Genomic DNA, 15,229 nt, shown 5'->3' with positions numbered 1-15,229 from the left:
TTACATCACGCGCAGGAGTGGTTTGTGACCAATAAACCATGCCTAGGGGTGGTCGTTAGGCCCGAGGCGCAGCCGAGGGTCGTTAGACCCCCCTAGGCATGGTTTATTGGTCACAAATCACGACTGCAAGTGGTGTAAAGCTTTTATACAACTGCCAGATTCATCCAACCTTATTTCTATACAATAAACACACATTAATCGAAGATTTATTGAAAAAACCATCCGCCAGAAAAAGTAGTTCCCACAACTACAAAAAAGACAAGTTGCCTCCATGTGGAAGCAGCTTGAAGTGCATCCAACCAAACTAACACATCCAACTGTGTATTATTGGAATGATTGAGAGAAGTTGCCTCATGTGGAAGCAGCTTGAAGTGCATCCAACCAACTAACACATCCAACTGTGTATTATTGGAATGATTGATTGAAAATTTTATTACCAGATGCAGAATGGGTACAATACAGTACGGCTCAATACACACAATTGTTAAGGGAATGCAGACCTACTTTCCATAGAACTTCATTCTTAGATGCTTCTATATAAAGTAGGTAAAACAAATTAAAAGGTTTTCTTTGCCCTATAGGAAAAAAAACGTTTTCTTCGCCCCTATTTTTTTATTTATTTCTTTTAGCCTAAACTTAACCAGTTGGAAACCAGGGGTACAGTAATAAAATTAGCAATCAACCAATCAATCAATTCAATAGACCATGCTCACTTAAAACAGCGCTGCTTCTCTCTCAGTCTGACTCCCCCGCTGTTGCAGACAGGAGTGTGTGTGTGTGTGTGTGCGTGCGTGTGTGCGTGTGTGTGTGTGTGTGTGTGTGTGTGTGTGTGTGTGTTTGTGGGTACGCCAGCGTCGGACAGTGTGAGAGTGAACGCTGCAGTCAGTGGGAAGGAAGTAGAAATTTAAATCAATCAATTAATCTATCAATCAATCCGCGATTTTTCTTTTGTTCTAGATTGACTCAAGACCCATCAATTACATCATCCAACATTGTTTAAAGGACTAACACATTCCCCTTGACAGAATCGCTTCATATTTAGTCGTTATGGGCTTATGGCGCTATCAACATTCTGGCGCTATCAACATTCTCCCGGAGTGAGCCGGCGGAGTGATTATGTGATTCGGTTGTGGGCGGGTCCTGAGCCCAGGACCGTGGATTGTTGCCAATAAAGACGTGTAAATGGCCAATCAGAATCGAGAAATTTGCATGCCGTTGTATAAGTCATGATATACATCTGTATGACCCCCGTAAATGTCCAACCCCCGTCTCCCTCCCACCCACCCCCTCCTAATATACAGTTTCCTCCCCCTCGTATGTATATAGTTTCTGTTAGGATCTCTGTTTAACAGTACTGTATATTTGCATATCTTGTATGTCACAAATGTAACAGTACTGTATCTTGTATGTCATGTATGTCAGAAATGTCATGATATATATCTGTATGTTGCGTATGTCATAAATGTCATTATGAATTGAAAATAGGGGACTCTGATGTAAACAAGATGAAAGTCTTTCTCTGGTCTGCACCCCCTTAACAATTGTGTGTATTGAGCCGTACTGTATTGTACCCATTCTGCAATCTGTTAATAAAGTTTTCAATCAATCAATCAATCAATCAATCAATCAATCAATCAATCAATCAATCAATCAATCAATCAATCAATCAATCAATCAATCAATCAATCAATCAATCAGGTATGATAGCAGTGAGTGTATGTTTATATAAAAAATGGTTGGTAACCATTCCTGAGTTCCATTGATTGTGTGTGCGTTTGGGTTCCCTACATGATATGATATATATATATACAGTATACAGTGTATTGAGTGAAAGAAAATATATATGTATTTATTTTTATTTATGGCATTTTTTAGCCCCTGGTGGCTTCGGGGGCCCTAAGCAACCGCATAGTCCGCATATGGCAAGAAACGGGCCTGGGGAGAGGTGACACTCTCTGGAGAGCCCATCTTGGTCTAAGTGATGAGGTGAAACCAGAGTGGCGAGTCTTGTACAAACCACCGTTATTCAAGAAAATTGACGATCTGCAGTGGAGGGTTTTACATGGCATAGTGGCGGTCAATGCTTTTATTTCCCTGTTGAACCCTAATGTCTCACATGACATTAATCTATTCTTCAACATCAATGACAACTGCTGCTAGGGTGTAACGGTACACAGAAGCCACGGTTCGGTTTGTACCTCGGTTTTGGGGCCACGGTTCGGTACGAGTTCGGTACAACAGGAAAAAAGTATTCATAATGATTATTATAATTATTTTTTTATCTACTTTTTCTCCCCCCTTTTTTCTGTATTTTTCTCCCATCCCAATTGAGTCATTATGCCAATTCCCTTCCCTCCCTTCCTGGTCGTTGCGCACATTTGCCCTCCACTTGCCGGTCTAGGGAGGGTTGATAGATACTATCACATGTTCCCTCCGATACATGTGGAGTCAGCCAGCCGCTTCTTTTCACCTGACAGCGAGGACTCTCACTGGGGGAGCGTAACGCGTGGGAGGCTCACACTACTTCCCCCAGTTCCCTTCCTCGCTGAGCAGGCGCCCCGACCGACCTGTAGGAGTCACTGTTTACAACGACCAGGATACACACCCCACCAGCTTCCCACCCGCTAACACTGCCAATTGTGTTAGTATTGACGACCGACCAAGCCGGAGGTACCGCTGACAGCTGGATTCGATACCAGTGTCTCTGCGGTGGTAGGCAGGCGCTTAGTCCGCTGCGCTACCCAGCCGCACTGATTATTATTTATTTATAATAATTATTCATTTTAAATATAATTTTTTATTTAGTTCCACATAGGCTTGCCGCGGTAGTCAGTCAGTGATAACGGTGTCATTCTGTGTTCAGGAATCCACTTGAGTAAATAAATTGCCTAATGCCCCCACCCCCCACCGGTGTATACTTTCATGTATACTTTCAGTTTCACTTCTAGAGTAGATTTAACTAGACGTGAAGCAGAGAAAGAAGACTATAGAGAAGAGATGCCATGTTACACAACAATGGCAGAGGATTTATCAATATTTGGAATTTAAACACAGCAGCTCGACTGGAGATCGAGAGCTCAGAGGACCAGTCCATATCAGCAAAAGTATGTTAGCGTTTTTTTCTCATATCAGGTGTGGGGGGAAATTAGCGTGGAATAACGTTGATGTGTGTGTGTGTGTGTGTGTGTCTTTCCATTGGTTAACATAATTAGGCGAACAAGAAAACGATGAACTATTGATGACAAACATATCATTCATTCATGGTTTTGTTTCAGGGACACCTGTAGTAAGGGGGAAGAGGGGAGAAACAGCCCAATGCAGACTAGAGTGTGCGGTTGTCAATTTGTTCTGTCGGCTTGTCATCATGCCTTTACAAGCTTCAACGTTTTATTCATCATCTGTGGCAATACAAGCTTGATATTCAACGTTAAATTAATTACCTTCTGTGTTAAGACTGTTAGTAAGCCAGTGTAAAGTAAAGTAAAGATATTGAGCATACATTTGTAAAACGGGCAACCCTAGTTTCACCTAGTGGTATGAGACATATTCGTCGTATAGCTGGATGTACCGAACCGTGACGTCCGTACCGTGAAGTTGCGGGATGAATACACATACCGTTACACCCCTGCTACTATACAGATGATCAGTACAACCAGACAATTAAGATAGTTAACAAACTATAAATAATTCACTTCAATTCCAAAAGTCTGTACGCAAACTTTAACAGCATTAAGAAATATTTAAACCAGTTTACACAACCATTTAACATAATTGCCATATCAGAAACCTGGATGAACAAGGGGGTGGTCCCCTCCCTAAAACAAGCCAGAGTCACGCCCATCATAAAAAAAACAACCCTGAACCCCACCGTCATAGGCAACTATCGTCCTGTCTCTCATCTCTCCTTCCTTTCTAAAACACTTGAACGTGCTGTAACTTACTGCTTATCTCTTACAGAATGACCTCCTAGACCCTAATCAGTCTGGCTTCCGAACTGGCCACTCCACAGAAACGGCCCTCATTGCGGTCACAGAGGCACTTCACTTAGCAAAACTGAAAGGCCTCTCCTCTGTCCTGATTCTCCTAGATCTATCTGCAGCCTTCGACACAGTCAACCATCAGATCCTCCTCGTGGCCCTCGCAGGAATGGGAGTGGCTGGCTCTGCGCTGACATGGCTGACATCATACCTCAATGACCGCTCCTACCAAGTGTCATGGAGAGGGACCCTGTCGGCCACCCGCCCGAAACATGTTTGTATAGGAAATTACTAGTTTTAGTTTAGTTTTTGTAAATATTCCCTTGAAATAGAGAAGCTGAAAAAGGTAGCAGGATGTAGCCGTCAATATATAAAGAAATTATATTGTCAACAGATATGGTTGAAAAACAAACAATGTTTTAAATGTAATTGTAGTTACAATTTCTTTAATTGAATTAACTTAAACTAGAAAAGTAAATACAAACTAAATTAACAATGTAACTTAGTTTACAGAAGGACAGTTTCCTTCTGAAGCACAACTTAATGCCTCATCCTTCCAGTCGGGACCATTTGTCACATAGTGAGAGTTCCACATATCAAGCAAACCCCCACAGGGCTTGTATTTTGGTTTAGCACTTCTCGTTCTTTGTTATGTTATTGGTATCCTATTATTATGCAAAGTCTAGGTGATAAGTGCCGGTACGAGTCGAGTGAAAGTTGTGTGAACGCATTTTTTTTTGTGCGCGCGTGCACACGCATGCACATCCGTGCGCGTACTTCTGCTCAGAAAACTGGGGTCAGGTGGTGTAGCGGAGATTGCGTTCGTCACCAACACCGGAGATGCTGGATTTGCCTGTTCGAATCCAGCTCCCGGCGTTGCTATCAGCTTGGCTGGCCGCTCGCACTAATACAATTGGCAGTATTAGAGGGTGGGAGAAGCTGAAGGGTGGGTCCTGGGCGTTGTGAACAGCGACCCCTACAGTTCGGTCGGGGCGCCTGCTCAGCAAGGGTAGGAACTAGGGAGAGATAGTGCGGCCTCCCACACGCTACACTCTCCCCGGTGAGAACCTGCGCGGCCAGCAAAACTGCAAAACTGTACATTGGAATATTGACAAAACCATACTTGGTCATTTACTGTACATTGGAGGGGGTTGGGTTAGGACATTTACAGGGGCCAGTTTCGAATTGAAGTCTCCCGTAGGTGTTCTTTGAGAGTGTTTTTGAAAGTGGGTAGTGATTCACATTCCTTTACAGCTTTGGGTAGGGCGTTCCACATTGATGTGGCATAATTGCGAAACGTGTTTAGTCCCTTGTTTGAGCCAAATCTGGGTTTAACATGATTTGTGGAGCTCCCTCTGGTGTTGTGACCGTGGTATTCACTGACCTTTGGGAAGTATTTTGACATGTACATGGGTACCTTGGTCTTGTAGTGTATCTTATAGACCAGGCCCATTGCAAATTGCTGTACTCTGTCGTCTACTCTAAGCCATCCTAGGTTGTCAAAGTGGGCAGGGGTGAGGTGGGTTCTAGGAGTAAGGTCAAGCAGTAGTCTGGCCAGTTTGTTTTGAGATGTTTGTAATTTTGTTTTTAGCGCCTTTGAGGTGCTTTGGTACCATGAGGTGCAAGCATAGTCGTAGTACCCTTGAATGAGTGCTCCTGCCAGAGTATTCAGGGTATTCTTGTTTACCAGTGAGGAGATCCGGTACAAGAATCTAGTTCGTTGGTTGACTTTTTTTATTACATTGGATGCCATTTTGTCACAGGAAAGATTTGCCTCTAGGATAGAACCCAGGTAGGTAATTTCTTCTTTCCTTGTGACAATATTGTCACCCACTGTAACTGAGAAGCCGTCGGTCTTGCTGAGTTTGTTATTTAAACCAAAGAGAATGGACTCTGTTTTGCCCATGTGTAATGATAGTTTGTTATCAGCGAGCCATATGCAGATTTTGCCTAGTTCCGAAACTGAGGGTTTTTTCAACCTGTAACTTGTTCTTGTCAGAGACCAGCAGGGCTGAGTCGTCCGCAAACAGGAACAAGTTGCAGTCACAAGCTGACGACATGTAATTTGCATAAATTAGGAACAGTACTCGGTCCTAGTATGCTTCCTTGTGGAACACCACAGCTCACTGTGAGGGGGGGGGGATAGGGTACCGTTTACCTCCACCATCTGTTCTCTCCCCTCCAGGTAGGATTGCATCCAGCTCACTGATAGACTATCAAAACCAATTGCTTTTAGCTTGTCAATCAGAATGGTGTGATTGACAGTGTCGAAGGCCTTTTGTAGGTCCAGCATGACCATGCCGCAGTATTTGCCCGCGTCCACCTCTTGTTTGATGTGGTCGTTTAAATAGAGAAGGCATGTGTCAGTGGAGTGGGATGTTCTGAAGCCAGATTGGAATTCGTAGATTAGATTTTTTTCCGCGAGGTACTTTTCGACCTGTTCGTATACAAATTTTTCCATGACTTTCGAGATGGAGGTAAGGACAGAAACAGGGCGGTAGTTGCCTGGGTCTAATTTACTGCCCTTTTTGTGCAGGGGTGTTACTCTCGCAATTTTGAAGTCCTTGGGGACGTGTCCCTGTTTTATGGAGAGGTTTATTATGTGTGTGATGACGGCTGGCGGTTGGCGGCTGCTGAGTCTCTGAGGAATTTGGGATGGGGATGTTGTCATGGCCAGTGGCCTTGTTAGGTTGGAGGGCGCTCAGTTTTTTGAGTACCTCATCTGTTGTTACCATTTCCAGTTTGAAGTCGTCTTTGTGGACCCCTAGGTTCTTGTAGTATGCTACTATGTGTTCTACCCCATAATGCCCTGAGTGGGAGGGTAGTTTGTTTACCAGTGTTGTGGCTATGTTTGTGAAGAAAATGTTTAAGTAATTGGCTACATCCAGCTTGTCTGTGATGAGCGTGTTGTCCGTCTTTATGTTTATGTTTGAGAATCTGGTTTTACGTTTTTTACTGCACCCTAGTTGATTATTGAGTAATTTCCAAAGTTCACATGGTTTGTTTTGGTTTTCCTCAGTTTAGTCATTGATGAAATTTCTTTTGCTGTTTTGATCATGGAGTTGACGTCATTTATTAGTCTGTTTCTTTCCAGTTTGAGTTCAGTCACGTGGGCTTGGAGTTCACTGCTTGTGCTTTTGGTAAGATTTGACTGACTTTTACGAAACTCAGAGCATTTTTTGTCTCTGGTTTTCATAGCGGTCAGTATTTCAGTGTGCATCCACGGCTCAGCACGATTTTTAACCCTGGTGGTTCTTAGGGGGGCCATGTTGTTTAGTATTGTTGAAAATTTGGTTTTGAAACCAAGCCATGTTTCTTCAACCAGTGTACCATTGAGCTCATCTGACCAGTCCAGACACTCCAGTTCAAGGTTAAAGGCCTCGCTAGAGTAGGTTTTGAGGTCTCTAGATGTGACTTTTGTTTTAGCTTTTTGCAGGTACAGAATATCATATAATGATCACTTAACCCGCATGCTATTACCCCTTTATTGGAGATCTTGGATTAGATAAATTCATTGATAAACATAATTTACTTACCGCCAGTATGGATTCAGATCAAACCGGTCAACATCACTAGCATTAATAGAACTAATTGAAAAAAATCATAAATTCCATAGATTAAAAAAAACATGTAGCCGGAGTATTCATTGATCTCAAAAAAGCTTTTGATACTATCAATCATGATATATTAATCAGGAAATTGGAACGATATGGGATCAGGGGGGTAGTATTGGATTGGGTGAGAAGCTATCTAAATAAAAGGCAACAATTTGTGATGATGAGAGATTATAAATCTGAATGTTTGGACATTGCTTGTGGTGTCCCCCAGGTGTCAGTGTTGGGTCCAACATTTTTCATCTAGTACATAAACTATGTAAAGTATCTAATATATTTAAATGTATTTTATTTGCGGATGACACTAATCTTTTTTGTTCTGGTGAGAATATTCAGCAGCTTTTAGACGTCCTCACATCTGAAATGAAGACATTTAACAGATGGTTTGATAGAAACAAATTATCATTAAATTTGAGCAAAACTAAAATTATGTTATTTGGAAACTGTAGATTAAATACACAAGTACAAGTTAAAAAAAATTATGTGATTATTGAAATAGTTTATGAAATTAAATTTCTAGGTGTAATAATAGACCATAAAATCTACTGGAAACCTCACGTAAAACATGTCCAAACTAAACTGTCAAGAAGCATTTCAGTCATGAGTAAAGTAAATCACATTCTGGATAAGAGAAATCACTCTACATTCTCTACTGTTCACTAGTTTTACCATATTTAAATTACTGCCCTGAAATCTGGGGAAACACTTGTAATTCTACACTACAACCACTTTTTATACTCCAAAAAATGGCCATAAGGATAGTTCACATTGCAGGTTATCGTGATCAAGAGGTTTATTTGTCACATACATACCAGGGCATCACACAAACATATAATTTTTAAAGTCAAAAACATTCAAGTTAAATGATCTTGTGGAATTTAAAACAGCACAATTAATGTATAAAGCAAAAGGTAATGTACTTCCAGGAAACATTCAAGAACGATAGATTATGTATATAACCTAGTTATATGAGTACTGGCTGAGCGTCTCGCTCTTTCGCCATATTGAGATATACCTCATCTCCAGTACCTACTGTACTTCATTAACGAAACAAATGCACCCATGCACCTGACCAGTCCCCGCCCCAGTGTCCTCATATAAGACACCAGGCATGGTCACACTCGCCCTTCCTCGGGAAAAAAGTTTTCCATCAAGAAAAACCCCACCAAGGGACCTCAGGGCGCGCTAAGAGCGAGACGCTCAGCCAGTACTCATATAACTAGGTTATATACATAACCTATCGTTATATATTCGTACTGGCGAATCACGTCTCGCTCTTTCGCCATATTGAGATATGGGACAGAGCAGACGCGTGGCCCGACAAATGTACCCCCTGAGGACCCGCAAGCCCTACCACCAGGGGGGAGGGGAGTCCCGTCACCCCCCCTTCCTAGTGAAGAGGGTGCGGCAGTCAACTCCACCCAAGTGCAAAAAAGAGGGAACTAGAGACCCCCAAAACGCACAGCACAGGCGGGACCACGTGTGACACATCACCTCGTGGCACACACCCACACACCCCTGCTAACCCACCGAAGGGCGGGACACAGGGGAGGTCCCAGACCCCAGAACCGCCTGGGAGACAGAACCCCCAGTCATGTCCATGAGGTAAAACCTAACAAAGGGACCCGGGGAGGACCAGGAGGCCGCAGCACAGATGTCCTCCACCGAGGCCCCCCCTAACAAGGCGGCAGAGGCCGCCACCCCACGAGTGGAGTGCGCCCTGACACCCCCAGGGGGGGCCAGCCCAGCCAACGTGTAGCAAAGGGCAATGCCCTCGCACAACCAATGTGACAGGCGCTGTTTCGACAGTGCCTTACCAGCGCGAGAGCCACCGTAACAAACAAAGAGCTGATCGGTAGCCCTGAGGTCCTGAGTCCGGCTCAGGTAAACCCCCAAAGCCCGGACCGGACATGACAGGTGAAGGCTCGCCTCTAACTCACCAGCGTAAGGAGGCGGATGAAACGCCTGAACCACAATATCCCTGGAGCGAAAAGAGCTCTGGATATTCTTTGGCACGAAGACTGGATTAGGCCTCAGAGTCGCACCGCTATTGACACGAATAGACAAGCACTCAGGCCGCACCGAGAGAGCACAAAGCTCACCCACGCGCTTAGCGGAGGTGATGGCCAGCAGGAATGCAGTCTTGAAAGACAGCTGTTCCAAAGACGCCTGCTCAAGAGGCTCAAACTGGGCCTCAGACAACCGGCCGAGGACCAGTTGGAGGTCCCAACTCGGAGACAGAGAACGTTTCACCGGCTTAAGGCGCAGAGCGCCAAGCAGGAAACGCTTCACAAGAGGGTGGCTGAACAACGTAACGCCCTCAAACCCCACATGACAAGAGGATATAGCCGCGGCATATACCCTCACCGTCGAAGCCGACAGTTTATCCAAAATAGACTGAAGGAACGAAAGGACACTCTACACCACTCTTGGAAAATACGCCACCTACCTGCGTAGACCGCGATAGTGGAGGGAGCATGCGCGTTCCGGATGGTGTCGACCACAGAAGGGTCCATCCCCTCCAGACGCACCCTCTCAACAGCCAAACCATCAGCGGCTGGCCCAGCACAGGGAACTGCCACAGAGACCCGTGCGCCTGAGAGAGGGCCCGCGATGACCAAGGAACAGGCCACGGCGGGGCTACCAAGAGCTGGATCAGGACCGGGAACCACAAAGCTGCGCCCCGGTCCGGCGCGATCAAGGTCCTGCGCTCCCGACGTACCCGCTCCAACAACTGACCTATCAGATGTATGGGGGGAAAAGCGTACAGAATCCCGGGCGGCCATGGATACATCGAGAAGGCATCCACCCCTCATGAAGAGGAGGCCAAGAGGGACCACCGAGTGAGCAGATGCCATCATACCGAGCAGGCGCATCACATACAGCGCCGTAACCCTCCCGCCAGGACGGAGACCCCCGAGCGCGTCGAGGATAGTCACTCGCCGCCGCTCCGAGAGGGTTGCCCTCATGGGCCTTGAGCTTAGAACCAAGCCCAAGTACTCCACCTGTTGACTGGGAAGAGGCGTACTCTTCTTCCAGTTCACAGCAAAACCCAGCTTGGGTGGACTTCCGGTATGAGAGCAGACGGGTAACACACGTGCGATAGAGCTCCTGGTCAAATGAGCGAAAAAACGGATAAAAAAGGACCTGAAAAGTGATTAAAAATGAAAATGCACACGAGAAGTAAGGAAGAGACAACGATTGTGAAGGAAAGAGAAATGGAGAACACATGAGAAGAGGAGAATTTGAAGAAACAGAGTCCCCGAAGCGAAGCCGAGAAGAGACAGGAGGAAGAAGGGGGAGGTCCCGCTGAGGCAGACACGGGAATGCCAGGATGGGCCGTGGTCATGCAGGCCGGGATATTGGAGAACATAACAGCGGCGATAAAACTGAACACGGACACGATAAGGAATGATATTGGGAAGCTACGGGAGGAATTGAGGAAGGAACAGGAGGACTTCAGAGGTGAAATGAATACAGAACTCAAAAGGGTGGATGAGAAGATGGCGGAACAGGACAGAAACGTGACTGAGTTACAGACTAGAACGGCGCAAGCGGAGGAATGGAACACAGAGATACACGAGGTATTAACATGTGCGATTCAGAAACAAGAACAGATGGAGACAAAGATATCGGACATGGAGGGGAGGTCACGGAGAAATAACATCAGAATATGGGGATTGAAAGAAGGAGTCGAAGGGGAATCGGTGACCCATTATGTAGAAAAGCTTATCAAAGAGCAATTGAAGGAGACGGGACTGGAAAAAATGGAGATTCAGAGGGCCCATAGGGCGTTGGCTCCGAGACCGAAACCGGACAGACCTCCGAGAGTGGTGATTATTAACTTTCTGAGATTTGAGATTAAGGAATTGATACTCAGAACCGCGTGGACCAAGAAGATAGAAATCGAAGGGAAAAGACTATCGTTTGATCACGATTACTCGACAGCGGTAGCAATAACACGCAGGTCCTACGCGGGACTGAAGAGAATTCTGAAAGAAAACGGAATGAGATTCCAATCACCCATGACCTTGCTAAGGATTCACTGGGAGGAAGGGACTGTGACGTACGCGACAGCACGGGAGGCGGCGCAGGAGATGAGACGACGGGGGATGCAGATGGCGGAGGACGGAGAAGGAAGGAGACAGGAGGACCAGACGCAGAGTCTGCAGCAGAGATTGGAGGGGGCACGCAGATGGACCAGAGTAGGAGACCGAAACCAGGGAGAGGAGGGAGGAGAGAGGAGAAGGCCGAGGTGAAACGTGACAGACCGAGGGCGGAGACGGACGAGGAGGCCAGAGACGGAGAAGGAGGGGAGAGGAGGCGGGAGTACACGCACAAGAGATTGAAAAAACTATCCAAATAGAGACAAAATATAGAAACTGAAATAACATATTATGCATAAACACACATTACCAGATAGAGGCAGGATATAGAAATGAACATAACGTATACATGGACACATAATACACATGCTGTAACTGAGGGGTACAATTCCCTGACTGTATTGATAAGTATGGTATCATTAAACCACTACCGCTTTATGTACTTTAACTACTGGCCATACAGTACACGATATCTAAATATGATGAACACTTTCCACAATGAAATCGGTTCCAGTCAAAGGTAATAATCAAATATTTAATGGAGCAAAAGGTACATAGAATATTTATCTTACATTTATCATTTGAATGCACTTGTAAGGCAAATGAGTACTTGTAGGCAAATCAACACTGAATGTCCAATCTCTGGTTACGCAGGAAGCAAGTATACAACCTGGCTCTTAGGGAATCATATCTATGGTACACTTAATGATATAGCGGGATATTCTGGAGGGGGTCCTCCCGGTTGTAAGCCGGTAGGGGGGGTAGGAGAGCCGTCGGTAGTAGACCGTCTGGTCAACGATATCTATGGAGACTTCAAGTACAGAAGACAGTGCAATAGACTCTTGATCCGCAGATGAATACACCTTGGTTCTCTTGTAGGCTGTAGCTCCACAATGAAGAAGAAGCTAGGCGACCTCAGTCTCTCTGAGCGCCGACTCAACTTGACTCCTCTCGGGGGTAAATCCAACACTCACAGGCGTCGGCGATTATCCGCTCCACAAATCACAGTACCAAAGCAAATATATATTCCAGCCGCATAGGGCTCAGCAGTCGTCGGGTAGGTAATCCAGTGTACATGTCCCTCGGTCCTCGGCTAGATCTCCTCGGATGAAAGCGCCATGTGGTCGGCCCAACCTGGATAAGACTCTAGATAACACGAGGAAGCGTTGGAGATGCTGGTCACTTTAGAACTCTAACCGCACGATGCACCATACACGATAGACTATTATTACTTGATAGAACTACGTTGCACTCGACGGTACAGTGCCAAACTCTGACAATTCAGTTATTAATTCGCCCGAGGTCTCGATGCTATTCTAAGGCCAAACAGGCCATACTTCACCGCACGTCGTATCGTGGGTGAGGCTTCACGTTCTGTTACTAAGTTGGGAAGAAGGGTAAGGGACTTCTACATTTACTTGCGCCATATTTATATGCACGGTGAACATTTCGGTAGCCGTATCCCTGAGCGGAGCCGGGGCTAGTACGGACATGTCTCGTCGGTACCTTTGAACTTGACGCCAGGGGCTGGTCCCCTGGCGCCTGGTCCTTTGTCCAATAAGAGAATGAACTATTATGGGCTATAGTAGGCTAAAGGGATATTCCGTGTATATGTACAAGGAATATACAAGGGATATCAAACGATATACAAATACTATTCAATATATATCAACAAATAAATATATATACTCGGTTTAATTTGATCCTTCGTAACAGCCGCACCCTAATTAGTCCCACCTAATTAGCTAAGCAGAGACAGATTAACCGCACTGTCCACTACTCAATGTCCGCTGTGAGGGTCAGTCAGTTCACAAAGTCATGGGGTCATGGTCGTCATCGATAGTATCGGGGAGCCTTGGCAGTTCTATTAGCCTCGCCACGGGTCGGGTGTAGGTCCGCCCTTGGACGAGCACTTCAGCTGCTCAGACCTTTCCATCGGCACCGGTGATCACTTTGCTTACGCAGCCAGCCGGCCACATAGCTCGGGGTAGTGACTGGTCGATAATCATGACGACTGTTCCTTCTGTCAAATTGTCTCTCTCTTTCACCCATTTCTGGCGGGTCTGTAGAGACGGTAGGTAGTGGAGTAGGAAGCTGTTCCAAAACTTGTCAGCCAATACTTGACTGTACCTCCACATTCTTCGGCCGTTCGCTTCTTCAGGCCTGTACATTGTCTGGGGTAGCGCGGGGTCCAGCCGCCCCATCAAGAGTGTGTTGGGGGTGACTGGGTCGACATCTGCTACATCACTTGAGACGTAACCGAGGGGCTTTGAGTTCAATACTCCCTCGATCTCCGTGAGGACTGTCATTAAAACTTCTTCCGCCACGGTCTGGGCCCCAAGCACGGCGTACAGGGCTGTCTTTATGGAACGTACTTCTCGTTCCCAAGTTCCACCGAAGTGAGGTGCGTTCGGGGGATTAAACTGGAAGTCAATCTGGGATGGAGCGAGGTGGGTCTTAAGTTCTGGGCCCATAGCTTGGAAGCTCTCTCTCAGCTCTCTTTCTCCGCCTTTGAAGTTTGTCCCGTGATCAGACAATAATGTAGACGGTTTTCCTTTCCGTGATGTGAATCTTTGGAAGGCCATAAGGAATGAGTCTGTGCTCATGGTTGGAAGGAGTTCGATATGTATCGCTCTGGTGGTCATGCATTTGAATACAATACCCCACCGCTTCTCGGTTCCTCTTCCTTTCTTTATATACAGCGGGCCGAAACAGTCCATACCGGTGGAGTGAAAAGGCTTGTCGCCGAGTCGGAGGCGACAGGGAGGTAGGTCAGCCATCCGGGGTATACTGGGCTGGGCTCGCCACTTATGACAGTCTAGACAGGTTCGCTGGAAGCGCCGCACTGCTTCTCTCCCTTGCAGTATCCAATAACGACGTCTGATCTCCGCGAAGACTCTCTCTGCCCCTGCGTGGTGCACATCCTCGTCGTATTTCTTTATGATCAGCTCTGTGACCTTGTGTCGGCTGTTCAAGACTATCGGGTACTTGACGTCATCCGGTAAGTCTGGGGCTCTCCGCAGACGACCACCCACTCTGATGAGACTATGGGCGTCGCTCTCGGGGGCTAGGTGGAGCAGTCTGCTGTCTGATGGGACGGGCTTTGCTCCCTGTAGACAGTCTAGCTCATCGGGGAACGAGTCTCTCTGGGCTCGTTGTAGTAGAAGAAGTTCTGCTTCTTCGTAGTCAGCTGCTGAAATGTCAGTCGTGGGCTGAACCTCTGGGTGGTGCCACAGAAATGTCTTTAGCTGCGCACTCTGTAGGGCGAGGCAATCGTCTATGTCGGGGTCTGTGGAGACGAGTGTGTTCAATCCACAGAACATAGGTTTCTTGTTTTCGGCCTCCTCTTTACTCGCCTCCCGTGGGGTGGGTGTAGGCCACTCTTCTTCGGGGAGCTTGAGAAACTCTGGTCCGTCACTGTAGAGGTTGTGACGGGTGAGGTCATCCAGGGACATTCCCCGGGTGATGACGTCAGCTGGGTTGTGTTTGGTGTCCACATACCTCCAGCTCGCTACTTCTGTTAACTCTTGAA

Source organism: Notolepis coatsorum, assembly GCF_963971535.1.
Source record: "Notolepis coatsorum genome assembly, chromosome: 14".
Taxonomy (NCBI): domain Eukaryota; kingdom Metazoa; phylum Chordata; class Actinopteri; order Aulopiformes; family Paralepididae; genus Notolepis; species Notolepis coatsorum.
This window is presented reverse-complemented; position numbering follows the sequence as displayed.